The sequence below is a fragment of the Schistocerca serialis genome, chromosome 7 (genome assembly GCF_023864345.2).
Source record: "Schistocerca serialis cubense isolate TAMUIC-IGC-003099 chromosome 7, iqSchSeri2.2, whole genome shotgun sequence".
Lineage (NCBI taxonomy): Eukaryota > Metazoa > Arthropoda > Insecta > Orthoptera > Acrididae > Schistocerca > Schistocerca serialis.
The window spans coordinates 416,465,891-416,481,223 of record NC_064644.1 but is presented as its reverse complement, the minus strand read 5'-3'; the positions used below and the strand labels follow the sequence as shown (position 1 = coordinate 416,481,223).

At 46.1% G+C, this 15,333-nt stretch overlaps 1 protein-coding gene across 1 annotated transcript in view; it reads right to left on the bottom strand.

Annotated features, from left to right (window-relative positions):
* LOC126412146 (2-aminoethylphosphonate--pyruvate transaminase-like) overlaps nt 1-15,333 on the bottom strand; it is a 113,179-nt gene that overhangs the window by 60,120 nt on the left and 37,726 nt on the right. The gene's annotated exons all lie outside the window — the stretch shown is intronic.

Here is a 15,333-nt window from a genome sequence, read left to right as displayed (position 1 = left end):
GTATTGTAAAACTACTTAGAGCTCCCTCCGGAGATGAATCCACGTACCCCTTCTGTCTGCATTCAGTGTATCACATGGTCAAATGTAACATCATGCTACAAAGAGTTTCTTCACTGCATATCTGAGGGATAACATGAGAACCATCCCAGTATTTACCTAGATGCATGTGGAAAACTGCCTAGAAACCACATGCAGCTGGCTGGCAACTGGCCTCCATCATTAATCCATGAGACGGATTTTATCTGAGACTAGTACCCCTCCAAATGTCTCCAGGAAGTGGTCGTTTTATTGTGCTTGGCTATCAGGGCAGGTTGTGTATCTAAGAAATATAGTTTTAAATAGTGAGAAACGTCCCAACAGTGGGCCTGACGAAAAGTGTTTCTTTTTGAACATTACTAAATTTTTGTTGCAATAACAGGAATTCAGGGATGGAAACAATAAACAAAAATGAGGAAAGGCAACCACTCACCTGTAGCAAATTGAAACATGATGCATAAACACATATTAATGCGGAAAAAATCTCAACACCAAGAAGGATTGTGTGAGATAAAGAAAAGTTGTTAGGTATGTTTCTACATCTGAAACATGATGTCTGTTCAAATTTTATGCCACCCACATAAGAGTGAAGCTAGTAGTGCCACTATGAACACACAAATTAGCTTTGCTTTAAATACCCACTGTAACACTTATGAGCATTAGTTACCACTGAAATTTTATGTAGTGAATTCATGTTAGTCAAGAATGCCTTTAAGATGTTGAAGATGCCATTATCAGCATCTCATTGAGTTTGGTTGGCTGGTTTAAAAGAGGGGGAAAGGACCAAACAGCTAGGTCATCAGTCACTTGTTCCAAATAAAACAATGCCACAAGGATGAGAATAAAACAAGCAAGACTGACAACACAAAATGGAGAGAAAGGAAAAACCACAAGAACAATGGAAGGGTAACAAACACTTAAATGCAAAAAATGGGAGAAGAAAACCACAGAAATGGAAGAAACAGGTAGAAGAGATTAAAACGAGAAAACAGATTACCATGGCTGGCTGACCATGAGAATAAAAAGGAGAAGCCAACCACTCTGCAACACATTAAAACCTCCACCGTAAAAGCACTAGGGTGGAGGACACAGAGGGACAAAGGACATGCACTAAAATTTAGATCAAATGATAAAACCCACCCTCATGAATAAAACATAAAACTAAATCAGCCGATGAGGCGTTGTCAGATAAAATTAGTGGCAACGAGTCCGGTAACTGAAGATTTCATTGCAGGGCAGTCAGAGTGGGACAGTGCACCAAAATGTGGGCCACTGTCAACTGGGCACTGCATTGACACTGAGGCTGCTCTTCACAGAGCAGAAGGTACCCAAGGGGTGCCCGAACCTGGACGATGTGGAGCCAGCACAGAACCACAGAGTCCCTACGAGAGGCCCGCATGGAGGTCTCCTTAATGGCATGCAGTTTGTTGTGCATGCTGAGACTATGCCATTCCATCTCCAAAACCAAAAAAACCTGATGACGTAAAAACAAATGCAGGTCAGTTATTGGAATGCCGATCTCCATAAGTGATTTCTGTGTAGCCTGTTTGGCCATACTGTGAGCAAGTTCATTGCCTGGGACTCCAACATGTCCTGGGGTCCACAAAAACACCACTGAATGACAGGACCGTTCCAGGGTATAGATGGACTCCTGGATGGTCACTACCAAAAGATGACAAGGGTAGCATTGGTTGACAGCTTGTAGGCTGCTCATAGAGTCAGTACACAGAAGAAACCACTCCTCAGGGCAGGAACAGGTGTGCTCAAGAGGATGAGATATAGACACCAGCTTTGCAGTGGAAACACTGCAGCCATCTGGCAAGGAATGCTGTTCATGTAGGCATGGACATATACAAAGCTGACGTGACCATCAGCCATCAAGCTGTCAGTATAAATCACTTCATGGCCTCAGTACATGTCAAGAATCAAGATGAAGTGACAGTGGAGAGCTGTGGGGTGAACTGAGTCCTTTGGGCCATGTGAAAAGTCCAGGCGAAGCCGTGGCCTAGGTGTATACCATGGAAGTATACATGATTGGACCTCAAGTATAAGTGATAGGCAAGGACTCCAGATCAGGTAGAAGGGATCAGAGCAGTTGTGCGTGCCTGACCTGCATTGGAGGAACTCCAACCTCCGCAAGGATGCTGGTCACCGGACTCATCATAAAAGCTCCCGTCACTAATCGAACACCACAGTGGTGCACCAGGTCGAGTAAATGCAATGCTGAGGGCGCCGCTGAAATATAAACCAGACTCCCATGGTAAAAGCGGGATTGAACAAGGGCTCTGTATAGCTGTAGCAGTGTAGAGCGACCTGCATCCCAGTTGATGTTTCTGAGGCAGCGGAGAGCATTGAGGTGCTGCCAGCACTTCTGATTAAGCTGATGAAGTTGAGGAAGCCAAGTCAATTGGGTGTTGAAAACCAGTCCAAAAATTGATATATCTCCACTACAGTGAGTGGATTCTCAGTAAGGTAAAGTTCTGGTTCCGGATGAATGGCACAACGCCGACAGAAGTGCATGACACACAACGTTGTGGCTGAAAACTGAAAGCCATGGGCTAGAGCCCACAACTGTGCCTTGTGGATGGCTCCCTGTAAGCGCCACTCAGCAACACCAATACTGGTGGAGCAGTACAAAATGCAGAAGTCGTCTGCATACAGCTGCTGCTAGACTGTCAATACAGAGCCCTGCGGGACCCCATTCTCCTGGATATGGGGGGAACTATGGGAGGCACAAACTTGGACACAGAAAGTATGAAGTGACAGAAAATTCTGGATAAAAATTGGGAGCGAGCCTCGGATACCCCACTCATATAATGTGCCAAGGATATGATGTCACCAGGTATATGCTTTTCGTAAATCGAAAAAGACGGCAACAAGGTGTAGGCATCTGGAAAAGGCTGTTCGGATGGCAGACTCGAGGGACACAAGATTATCAGTGGTAGAGAAACCCAGGCAGAAGCCACCCTGGCACGATGCCAGTAGGCCGTGTGACTCCAGGACACAACCAAACTGCCGACACACCATACGTTCCAGCACCTTACAAAGAACGTTGGTGAGGCTGATGGGCTGATAGCTATCCACATCAAGCAGGTTTTTACTGGGTTTCAGCACTGGTACAATGGTGCTCTCCTGCCAGTGTGATGGAAAGACACCATCGCACCAGATCTGGTTGAAGATCATGAGGAGATGTCGCTTGTAGTCAGACGAGAGATGTTTAATCATCTGACTGTGGATCCGATCGGGCCCAGGAGCTGTGTCAGGGCAATGTGCAAGGGCACTGAGGAGCTCCCACTCTGTGAATGGGGCGTTATAGGGTTCACTGTGGCACATAGTGAACGAGAAGACTTTCTCCTCCATCCGTCATTTGAGAGTGCAAAAGACTGTGGGGTAATTCTCCGTCGCAGAGGCACAACCATAGTGCTCAGAAAAGGGCTCGGCAATTGCGTTTGTGTTGGTAGATAACACGCCGTTTATGTTAACACTAGGAACACCTGTTGGGGCCTGGTACCCAAAAATTCGTTTGATTTTTGCCCAGACTTGGGAAGGTGACACATGGCACCCAATGGTCAACATGTACCTCTCCCAACACTCCTGTTTCCGCCTTTTGATAAGCTGGTGAACACGGGAATGGAGCTGTTTAAAAGCTATGTGGTGCTCCAGGGAAGGGTGATGCTCCTTAATTGCCTCAGCGACTTCCAGCGACCATCAAGGGACTGTCTTTCACAGGGGACACCCTAAAGAACGAGGGATCACGTTTTCTGCAGCAGAAATGATCATTATAGTTAACAGCTCAACCACCACATCGATGTTACCATGTTGGGGAGATCCAACGGTGACAGCAGAGGTGAAAGTTTCCCAGTCCACCTTGTTCAAAGCCCATCTGCACAGGCATCTGTCGGCCTTATGCTGAGGCAGTGACAGGAAGATGGGGAAGTGGTCACTACCACACAGGTCATCATGTGCTCACCAGTGAATAGATGGGATAAGGCCAGGACTGCAAACCGAGAGATCAATGGCTGAATATGTGCCATGTGCCACACCATATGTATGGTGGCCCCAGTATTTAAGAGGCAGAGGTCGAGTTGTGAGGAGTAAATTTTGACATCTCTGCCTCAGCCAGTAAGAACTGTGCCACCCCACAAGGGACTATGAGCCTTAAAGTTTTCCAAAAGTAGGAAAGGTTTAAGGAATCGGTCAATCAGTGCAGCCAATTCGTTCAGGCGTACTTCACTATCTGGAGGAAGATATATATTGCAGACAGTTATTTCCTGTGTCATCCTTATCCTGACAGCCACAGCTTCAAGAGGGGTTTGAAGGGGCACAGGTTCACTTCATACTGAGTTCAGGACATAGATACAAACTCCACCTGACACTCTATTATAGTTGCTATGGTTCCTGCAATATCCCTTATAGCCATGGAGGTCAGGGGTCCACATTGCTGGGAACCAGGTTTCCTGGAGGGCAATGCAGAAAGCAGATGTAAAGCTTAACAGTTGCCGTAGTTCAGCCAGGTGATGGAAAAAGCTGCCACAATGCCACTGAAGGATGACATTATCGTGTGGCTGGGAAGGCATGAAGTGCACAAGGAGGCAAGTTATGCCTCAGGGTCACCTGCTGCCTCTGACTGAGTATTTGTAGTCATTTCTATGGTGGAGGAGGCATCAGTAAGATCCAGGTCCGCAGGGGGCGCTAAGATCTCCACTGCATCCTCAAATGCAGAATTGATAGGGAGTGGTGATGTTGGAGCCACCAGATGGTCCTGTTTCTTAGCAGACTTCTTCTTAGTTTGCTAGCTCTCTTGCTTCTCTTTAGGGGCTTTCTGGGAAGATTTCTCTGAAGCAGCTTCAGGCACGGAGGAAGACCGTGATGCTCTTTGTACAGAAGGTTTTGGCTCCTTGAGCCACTAGCGAGTGTCCGCCATGGCATTAGTGGAGACCTATGAAGAGAGGGCCCCATGGGACACCTTCTGCATGAGAGGAGCTGGAGGAGGCTGTTGCTCTCTGGCAATGGGGGGGGGGGGGGGAGGGGGGGGAGAGGGGTCCTATATCCTATATCCCCTGCGTTTTGGGGGGCCTTGCTACCAAAGTAGGTGCTTTGGGAGCAACGGAGTAAAGATTTGCTCCTACCACCAAGGGGGCAGATGTATTCTGGTGGCCTGGAGGGCCCAGTGTGTGTGGCTCAAAGTAAGGAATCACTGGCACCTTGGACGGCAATGGTGATGTAGCTGCAACATATGTCGACAACAACCGAATGGGGTGTAATCTTTCAAATTTACATTTACACTCAGTGTAAGTCAACCGGTCCAGGGTCTTGTTCTCCATAATTTTCTGCTCCTTTTGGAGTACTGGGCAGTCTGGTGAGCAGGGGGAGTGGTGCTCTCCACAGTTGATGCAAGTGGGAGGTGGTGCACATGGAGTATGTGGGTGCTGCAGATGTCCACAGTCTCGACATGTGGTGCTGGAAATTCTGCGGGAAGATATGTGCCCAAACTTCCAGCACTTAAAGCACCACATAGGGGGATGGATGTATGGTTTAACATCACAGTGGTAAACCATCACCTTGACCTTTTTGGGCAATGAATCACCCTCAAAGGCCAAGATGAAGGCACCGGTAGCAACCCTCTTGTCTTTGGGTCCCCTGTAAATGCATCGGATGGAATGAACACCCTGCCATTCTAAATTGGTATGGAGCTTGTCATCAGACTGCAAGAGGAGATCATGATGGATAATAATCCCATGGACCATGTTGAGGCTTTTATGGGGAGTGACAGAAACAGGAATATCACCCATTTTGTCACAGGTGAGTAATGCTCGGGATTGGGCTGGGGATGCTGTCTGAATTAAGACTGTGCTGTTTTGCATCTTGGACAGCACTGACACTTCTCCAAACTTGTCCTCAGGGTGTTCAATGAAAAACCGAGGCTTTGTTGATAGAAAAGAGTCCTCATTGGTTCTGTTACAGACTAAATATTAAGGCAAATATGGCTCTCTCCATTCTGTATCTCTACATTCATCCCATGGTGTAGCGAGGGAGGGAAATGATTTAGGATCATACCTGTTGACATTGTATTCTATCTTGTCTTTCTTAGAGACTGCTGGTGCTGTACAGTCACCAGCAATAGATGACTTAGTCCTCCTCTTTGTGGGTCATCCGCCCTGATGCCACCCACTCTGATCAGGGGCTCTCCCCATGGGTGCCACCCAGCCACAGCCAAGGTCAACTGGCATGATGGTCATTGCTGGAAGTCCTGATGCCCCAAGAAGACAGGAATATACTCCTCGGCATACGTGGGGAGTTTACAGCTCAGGTATCAGCAGTTCGATCCCTGTTGACGGGGAGCTACAACCAAATGGGTACATGATGGCCCCACCACAATGGACTGGCTACCATGCAGGATATTTGGTGCAGAGAAATCCAATATTGTCACGGGGGGTGAAAGAGGACATGAGACAATGGAAGAATATGACATAGCCCAAAAAGTGTACTCACCCAAATAGCTGAATCGCAGGTGGAGATGCAAAGCCACGACAAGAGATTCAGGAGATCGAATCTAAGAGCACTCGTGCACCATGTAAGGTGTCCTTCCTCATATGGCCCACACTGCTGTAGAATTTTGAAAGTGGGAGGTCAAACCATAGAATGGGACCTGAACTCATAGGGCCAAAAAGTGTGAGACTCCTTTTAGTTGCCTCTTACGACAGGCAGAAATACTTCAGGCCTGTTCTAACCCCCGTACCCACAGGGGGGTCACTGAGTTTGAATGAGGTTGTGTAATAGTGCTATGAGAAGCTGGATGTTCCTTCCACAATGCTGCAGAAAGACTTGGTGCAAATGTAGTCACTTTAAATGATTGCTGGCACGGTGGTCACAGGAAGGTATTGTCACAAGAAGATACGGCTGTGGATGGCCACGTGGCACTATCAAGAGGAATGATCACATGTTCTGTGTGTGGCTTGGTGCATTGTACTGTGTCTGCAGCCGCAGTTGGCGCCACAGAGACACAACAAACTGTTACAGATTGTTACTTTAAGGTCAGCTTTGAGCCAGATGCCCTGCAAACCACTGCCATTTCCAACTTCAATTGTCTCAAGCAAGAGCTCATTGGAGGGTGGAGTGTAGCTCTGTTGTTTTTTCTGATGAAAGCCACTTCTGCCTCGGTGCAAGGGATAGCCCTGTGTTGGTTAGAAGAAGGCCAGATGAGTATCTGTAAACAATCTGTCTGCGGTCTAGACACACTGGACTTTAACTTGGAGCTGAGGTCTGGAGTGCAATTTTGTGCATCATGACTGCACATCTGTACTGGTGAGTCAACCCGTTGTGCTGCCATTCGCTGGCCGGTGGGGCCGTGTGGTTCTAGGCGCATCACTCTGGAACCGTGTGACCGCTACAGTCGCAGGTTTGAATCCTGCCTCGGGCATGGATGTGTGTGATGTCCTTAGGTTAGTTAGGTTTAAGTAGTTCCAAGTTCTAGGGGACTGATGACCACGGATGTTAAGTCCTATAGTGCTCAGAGCCATTTGAACCATTTTTTTTTTTTTTTTTTTTGCTGCCATTCATGAAAAGTGTTCCACATTGCTTTCCAACAGGATAACACTCACACACATACCACTGTCATAACCCAGCATGCTCTACATAGTGTCAACATATTGCCTTGGCCTACTCAGCTACTAGATCTATCTCCAAGCAAGCACATATCGGTCCTCATCAGACAACTCCAGCATCATCCACTACTAGCATTAACTGTCCGTGTACTGACTGATCAAGTGCAGCAGGCATGGGACTCAATCCCCTAAACTGACATCTGGCACTTGCACAACACAATACATGCATAATTTCATGCTTGCATTAAACATTCTGGTGGTTACATCAGTTATTAATGTACCAGCATTCCACACTTGCAATAGCTTTTCTCACACTTACATTAACTAGCAATCTTGAAATGAACTTAAGTACATTACCTAGACAAATGTATTTTTAAATTTTCAACACTCACATTAACTATTTCTTGGTGCTGAGACTTTTATCTGCCAGTTTATGCAGAAGTACATAGACTTAACCAGTTTTTGAATGCTGCTATTGTTCTAGTTTAAGACCACACCCAACTGCAGAGCCATTCAAATACTCACTTGCGGTCTTGGCATAAATCCGTAACCATGGTGGTGAAGTCCTTTTTGGGAATAATGATAAACTCAGGAATAGTTTTATTTAATATCAGGAATAACACACTTCATTCCATAGCTGTGATGTTGAATTTACTGAAAGGTATTTGGGGAAAGTGAAGAATTCTTGGAAATGTTGCACCACAAAATAATGTTTTTGGCACAGCTGAGTAAAATCAACGTATTGCTCTTTGGGGCTGCAAGTTGTAGAGAAGTGGGTCAAGCCTTCCGAGCAAATTATGCAGTATGGCCTGCTGTTTCACCAGAAGCTGCTGCCCTGGTACTGAAGTGGTTACTTCACACAGTTGCCAAGGTGTGTGATCAGAGGTGTAGAAGAACTGATGCAGCAGCAAAACAGAGCACCCACTGTGTGGGTGGTCTGTTTACCTCATGCTCAGGATGAGGATCTTTTATGACTTTGTAAATCCACACTAATTTATCACTAAAGTAACAACATTTTTCTATAGTGCTTTAATGATACCAAGAAAATATGTATCGTCTTTTTTCTGTATTGCTCCTCAAAGAATTTATTGTGTAAATTTTTATATAATTATCTACTCAAATGTCTGTATATGCTTTAAGATTATCATACTGTATTTGTAAAAAACTGCCTTGTTCCACATCCTTGTGTACCCAACACAATTGGACCAATGGAATACAAAATAAAATAAAATCAACATGTTTTAACTTTTTTTGTACAAGATGTTTCAAAAATACTTTTACAAACTTCATGAACAGGTTGATTACACCAAAACAAGAAAAAAAGTTCTGTAAACATGGGTCCTAAGATGCATATTTTAACAACTATAAGCACTTATTCATCTTTGAAACTGTGAAACGCATCTTTTGTATTAAACATGTGCTCATAGCTCTTAAGGTCATCATTTTAAAACCCATGTGTATGTGACGTTTTTTGTCTTGTTTTGGTTCATACTACTTCATCCCAAAATATGGAAAACAAAGAGCTTGTAGTGGTAGAGATGAGTTTCAGTGTCAAAGGTGAACGTGTATTCATAGCTCTTAAGGTATGCATTTTAGAGCCCATGTTTACTGACATTTTTTTCTTGTCTTGGTGTAAGGAACCTGTTCCCTATGTTTGTGAAAGTATTTTTGAAATGCCTAATATTTTGTAAAATTTTTTTCTTAAATTATTTCATGTAAATTTCAAGTTATCTACAAGTTGTACTGTAACATTTGCAGCAACAGAAATGTGCAGAAGTCAGTCAAGGAGAATGACAGTGTAAAACTTGACATATAATCTCACCCTGTTTAGAATCAAGTGTCATTGATTCAGGGAAGTACAGATGGTGTGGTGGGCACAAAAATCTAGTGTTTTAGTCAAAAGTAGGCAGTCAGTAGAAGTAGAATTTTGCGTATACAGAATGAATCACCTAAAACTTGTACCACAAATATTGTGGAAATGATGTGTGGTTTTTTCACAGAATGTATTGGTAGTCAGTGGCTCATACTGTTAGCTAATCAACAGATTGTAATAACACTTATAAAGTTTATTTTTTGTGCAAACACACAATCTTTTAAATGGAACAATGCCTATTGACCTTAACAAACTAAACGTAGGGTAAATTAGAATTTCAGTTGGGTTTGTTGCAGGATCCTAGTGCAAGTCACTTATGAGAAATCATATTTTGAAAAGTTCCCACACTGACACTTGTAAAATACCTGTAGCAGCACACAATAAAGAATAACACAAGTGCTTGTACTAGTATGTGGATTCTGACCAATAACGAGACAACTGACCATCAGATTGTGTTCAAAATGACCACCAGCAGTGGCAATACATGCATCCACTCTGCTATGGAACAACTGTAGCACCAGCATTTCAGCAGAGGTGTTCAAGCAGGCTGCAGTAATATATCATTGCATACATAATGTGTAATTGGTATGTCCTCATAGACATCATCTTGCATTATTCATAAGATGGGGCTGGTACGTCAGTGCAGAGCTGCATCAGTCTTGTAGAAAAGCAATTTTACAATAACTTGTCACATAAAAAATGTGAGAAACATGTGATGAAGGGAATCCTGTGTGTGAAGTGCAACTTCTGGTTACATGAGAGGTGTGCGAACATAAACCTGAAGTTCGTAAATGATGATATTTGTTGGACCTGTGGTGATTGCGTGTGTGACGAATGTGAAGAGCTTGCCAATGTGGTACACACAAAAAACGAAATTATCAAGTTATTACATAGTGATATTGAAACCCTCAAGAAAGAAAAAGCATTCCTGAAGCAAGAAAACAAAAAACCCTTAAGTGAAAAAAAATTGTGGTCTAGTGATATTGTTAAACGTGATTTGCAAACCAAAAAATGTGTTATTTATGACGAAACATAATATTGAACTCAGAATATGTTAAAACTACAAATAAATTTATGTGGACTACAGTAAAGTCCAAAAACAGAACACGAAACCATCAAGAAAGTTAAAAACAAAAACAAAGCACTATAAACGGTGCGCCAGTTACATCGAATAAGTTTTCAGCCCTAGACTCAACCAGTGAAACAGGAAATAGTGTAAGCAAAAGTAAATATATTGAATCCTCCGATAAAGGCCGAAACAAAAAATATCTAATGCCCGGATGACCACGTTGTAATCATTGGCGCCACCAATGATGTTTACAAAAATGAGAGCAAGTCAGCAATTGCAGTTTACAGGAAGTTATTGTCAAAACTATACAATACAAATGTTACCCTGATAAACCTACCAGTACAACATGATCTCTCACAGTGGTCGTGTGTTAATGCAGAAATTTAGTGCTACAATTTAGAAATGCAGAAACTATGTAAAAAACTAAATCATATGCACTTACTAGACACTAGCAAACTGAAACATGAAAAACACATCAGGCACGGACTTTACTTAAACAGAAATGTAAAACTCAAGTTAGTGAACTAGATAATAACGGTGTGACATCCTGCTGCACAACCGTGTGAATGCTAGATATACTACTGCGACTGACACAGCATTCACAGAGTACGTGCACAGATTTACCATTAGCTCAAAGCCCGGCAACTGTGCAGCACACACCAGACGTGTGAAGATAAAGTGAGAACCAGTGCGAGGCAGGCATTGGAACGTGCTGGACACATTGCACGAAGAGCTGTCCTGCCTAGCCACGAAGCACTTGGGTCAAGTGATCGCATACTCCCCACATGTGCACACACAGAAGCCAGCCCATCCGTTTATGCAACCACTTCCGCCTCGCCTGTGAAAAACATTGCAGTCCATGGATAGTGCTGGCAGTCGGCTGTACAGAGACTTGCCCATGAGCAAACAGCTGCACTACATCTTGTGGAGTGTATACTCTCCAGATTATGCACCGCTCCACCCCAAGCCATCAACCGCGGTCTGCAGTCGGTGATGGACTATATCAGGGTCGATTGTATGCATCTCAATCATTGTAATAAATGTGTTTGCCTCACCTCAGCGTTTCTTTGTATTCAGTCATCTTGGCTTCCTCTGAGCAGAGTGTGTGGGCACAACTATAGGGTTGGCTCATCACACAAATAATAGTAAGCGGAATAATGAGCAATCCTGCTAAACTGGTGACCCTGATGTGATCTGAAGGACAATGCGTGGTGACAATCTTTTCTTTTTTAACTGTTTGCCATGCCACGAATTGCTTACCTACACTTACACCCTGTGCGATGACAATTTTTTTTGTGCACTACAGTCGTGTGTGAACGCGAACTAAACAGTGATTTTTGTGTTAAAATTTTGGGTGAGTTTGTCTAGAATCATGTAAGATGGCAAATGCAGAGGAGCTAGATAGGACAGTCCAGGACCTGCTAAGGCGCAACCAGGCACTGGAGGCTGAACTGAGAGCACAAACAGCCAGCGAGGAGCTGGCCCTTGAAAATTCACGCGAGCATGCTGCCATTGAACTGGCAGACCCTACTACAAGCACGGGACACGTGTTAATTACGGGCACAAACAGCCAGCGAGAAGCCGGCCCTCGAAAATTCACGCGAGCGTGCTGCTGTTGAACCAGCAAACGCTACTACAAGCACAGGACACATGTTAATTAGGCTGCAAACATTCTGGCCACGTGATCCATTCCTTTGGTTTAGCCAGGTGGAGGCAGTATTCTATAGTTACAATGTGATGCATGACCTCACAAAATTTGGCCACCTCATAAGCCAGCTCAACCAGAACATCGCTGTCGAAGTGCGAGACATTATCACCACCCCACCAACACAGTCCTCATACAAGTGGCTGAAGGACGGACTAATCAGCCGTATTTTAGCATCGCAGGAGCAATGGGTGCATCAGCTGTTGCAACATCAAGAATGCAGTGACAGCAGGTCCTCGGAGTTCTTGTGCCATCTCCAGGGCCTGGCACAGCCCAGTTTGGTCCCGGATTTGCTATTACACGCCATCTGGGTGCACAGCCTACCAATGCAAGTACAAGCAGTGATTGCGGCCCAGCCCAAGATGGTGTTGGATGGTGTAGCAGATCTGTCTGACTGAGTCCTTGATGCGCTCACAACTGCTCAAAATACTGCTTCCTCTGCAGCCTGTGTCGCTGTAGAACCGGCTCCAATGCTTGGCCCTCGTCAAAACACTGTCTCCAGCCACACTGAAGTGGACGCCGAGCTCCACACCAAAGTTCACGACTCGGCTGCCGAGGTGGCATCACTAACCATGTAGGTTGAGTGCTTGGCATGTTCGCCACCAGAGCGCAGCACGAACCGCACCAACAGCCATTCTGGCTTCAGATGACATGACCCGAACCACAGTAGCCAGCCTGGTGGTACATCATTGAGATCCAAGCTGACACCCGATGCCTACTGCCGGTACCATGCCTGCTTTGGCAATGATGTGACAAACAGCTGGCCGCTGTGCTCACACTCAAACGCCAACCACAGCCGGAATTACATGCACCCAGCTGCGGTGTCATATCAAGGCATCTCGATGTAGCAGAGCTGGATGACAGTGTGAGCTACCTAGTAGACACAGGCTCCGACCTGTCTATATATCTGTGATCTATGCTTAGGGACAAAAGATCAGCCAAGGAACTGTCACTGACTGCGGCTAACAATTCTGCAATAAAAACATATGGCACACAGTATCAAGAACTGAACCTCGGGCTGTGCTGCATACTTGCGTGGACATTTACTGTGGCAAACGTCAACGAGCCAGTCCTGGGTGCGGACTTTCTGGTGAACTTAAATTTGCTAGCCGATACAGCGAACGCCCAGCTGATCGACTCTATGACTGAGTTGAAGATAGTGGGACAGTGGTGACACTGCCTTCTTCAATGTGAAACCAGAGCAGTGCTGTGGTACATACGCCTACATACTAGACCAATTTCTGGAATCGTCTCGACCATCTGGCGCACCAAATGAAGTCAAACATTCCACGGTACACCACATATTAACCACAACTGGTCCACCCACCTCAGACCAACCACGTCGCCTTGCCCCCAATCGGCTCGCCATAGCTAAGGCCGAATTCGAGGCTATGCAGCAACAAGGCATCATCCACTGGTCAAGCAGTCCCTGGTCTTCTGCCTGGCATCTCGATCGAATAAAGGACAATTCGTGGCGTCCATGTGGCGACTACCGTGTATTAAACAAGCGAACGGTGTCAGATTGCTACCCATTACCACCCCGTTCTGGTGGGATCAGTACTGTGCAGCGAGATCGACTGTGCAAAGGCATTCACGCAGATCCCTGTGGCGCCAGAGGACGTTCCAAAAACGGCAATAGCGACACCCTTCGGATTGTTTGAGAGCCTCTTTATGACTTTCGGACTCCAAAAGGCGCTCCAGACTTGGCAGCGTTTCCTGGACAGTGTGCTACGAGCCCTACTGTGGTGCTTTGCATATCTCGACGGCATCCTGGTGTTTCCGACGTTGCCCGTTCTCCACTGCCTACACCTGACAACCATTTTCCAGCAGCTCAGCGAAACCATAATCGTCATAAATCCAGCACAGCGCGTGTTTGGAATCATTGAGATAGAATTCCTCGGACACTTCGTCAATCCCGGCAGCTGCAAATCACTTCACGAAAAGGTACGAGCGATCGTGTAGATGCCTCGTCCACAGACGTACAAGGAATTGCGTCGTTAACTGGGGGTGCTGAATTTTTTCCGACGTCACATACCGAACAGGTCTGCCATCCAGGAATCTCCGACTAGAGCTCTACAAGACCCGACAGCAACAGGGAAGACTTCCATTACCTGAATGAACGCACTGGAAAGAAGTTTCAACGATTCGAAACATGCCCTTCCAGAAGCGACGCTACTCGCACACCCAGTGCATGACGCAGAGCTAGCCGTCATATTAGACGCCAGCCAGACAGCTACAGGCGCGGCATTACAACAACGCTTCAGTGACAGCTGGCAGCCACTTGCCTTCTTCTCCTGGAAGCTCTCGGTATCGCAACACGTTTGAGGCGCTTATGACCGTGAGCTACTAGCGATATTCGAGGCTGTGAGACACTTCCACCTGTCTGTCGAAGCTCGTCCTTTTATTATATTCACGCACCATAAACCGATCACGCACGCGTTCGTGAACACTCACAATAAGTGTTCACCACGCCAGTTCCGACAGCTGGAGTACATCTCGCAGTTCTCAACAGACATCCGCCACATGTTGTGGCTGACTGCCTATCTTGCGCGTGTGCCGTCATCTCTCCCTCTGTGTAACCTTTGAGGACATTACCGACGTACAGGAGAGTGACGACGAACTAAATAGCCTCCGCTACTTCGCCTCCAGCGGCCTACAACTCGAAATGGCGACTGTGCCAGGGCCTGATCACAAGATCTGGTGTGTCACCTCGTCAGGCAATCGGCGGACGTTTCTCCCCGAGAAATTACGGCGCAGCGGCTTCGACCGTGTGCACAGACTCTCGCATCTCGTGTCAACAGCAATACGTTACTCGTGGCCACACGTTTCGTCTGGCCAGGGATGCGGAATGACTGCCGTCAGCGGGCACGCATCAGCATTACATGTCAGCACCCCAAGGTCGGCAGACACACCCACGCGCCCGTCGGCACGTTCCCCGATGTGACACGGCGCTTTGCACACGTTCGTGTGGACGTCGTGGGTCCTTTTCCCTCGTCCCGTGGCAAGCGCTACCTGCTGACCATGGTGGACCGTTTTACACGCTGGC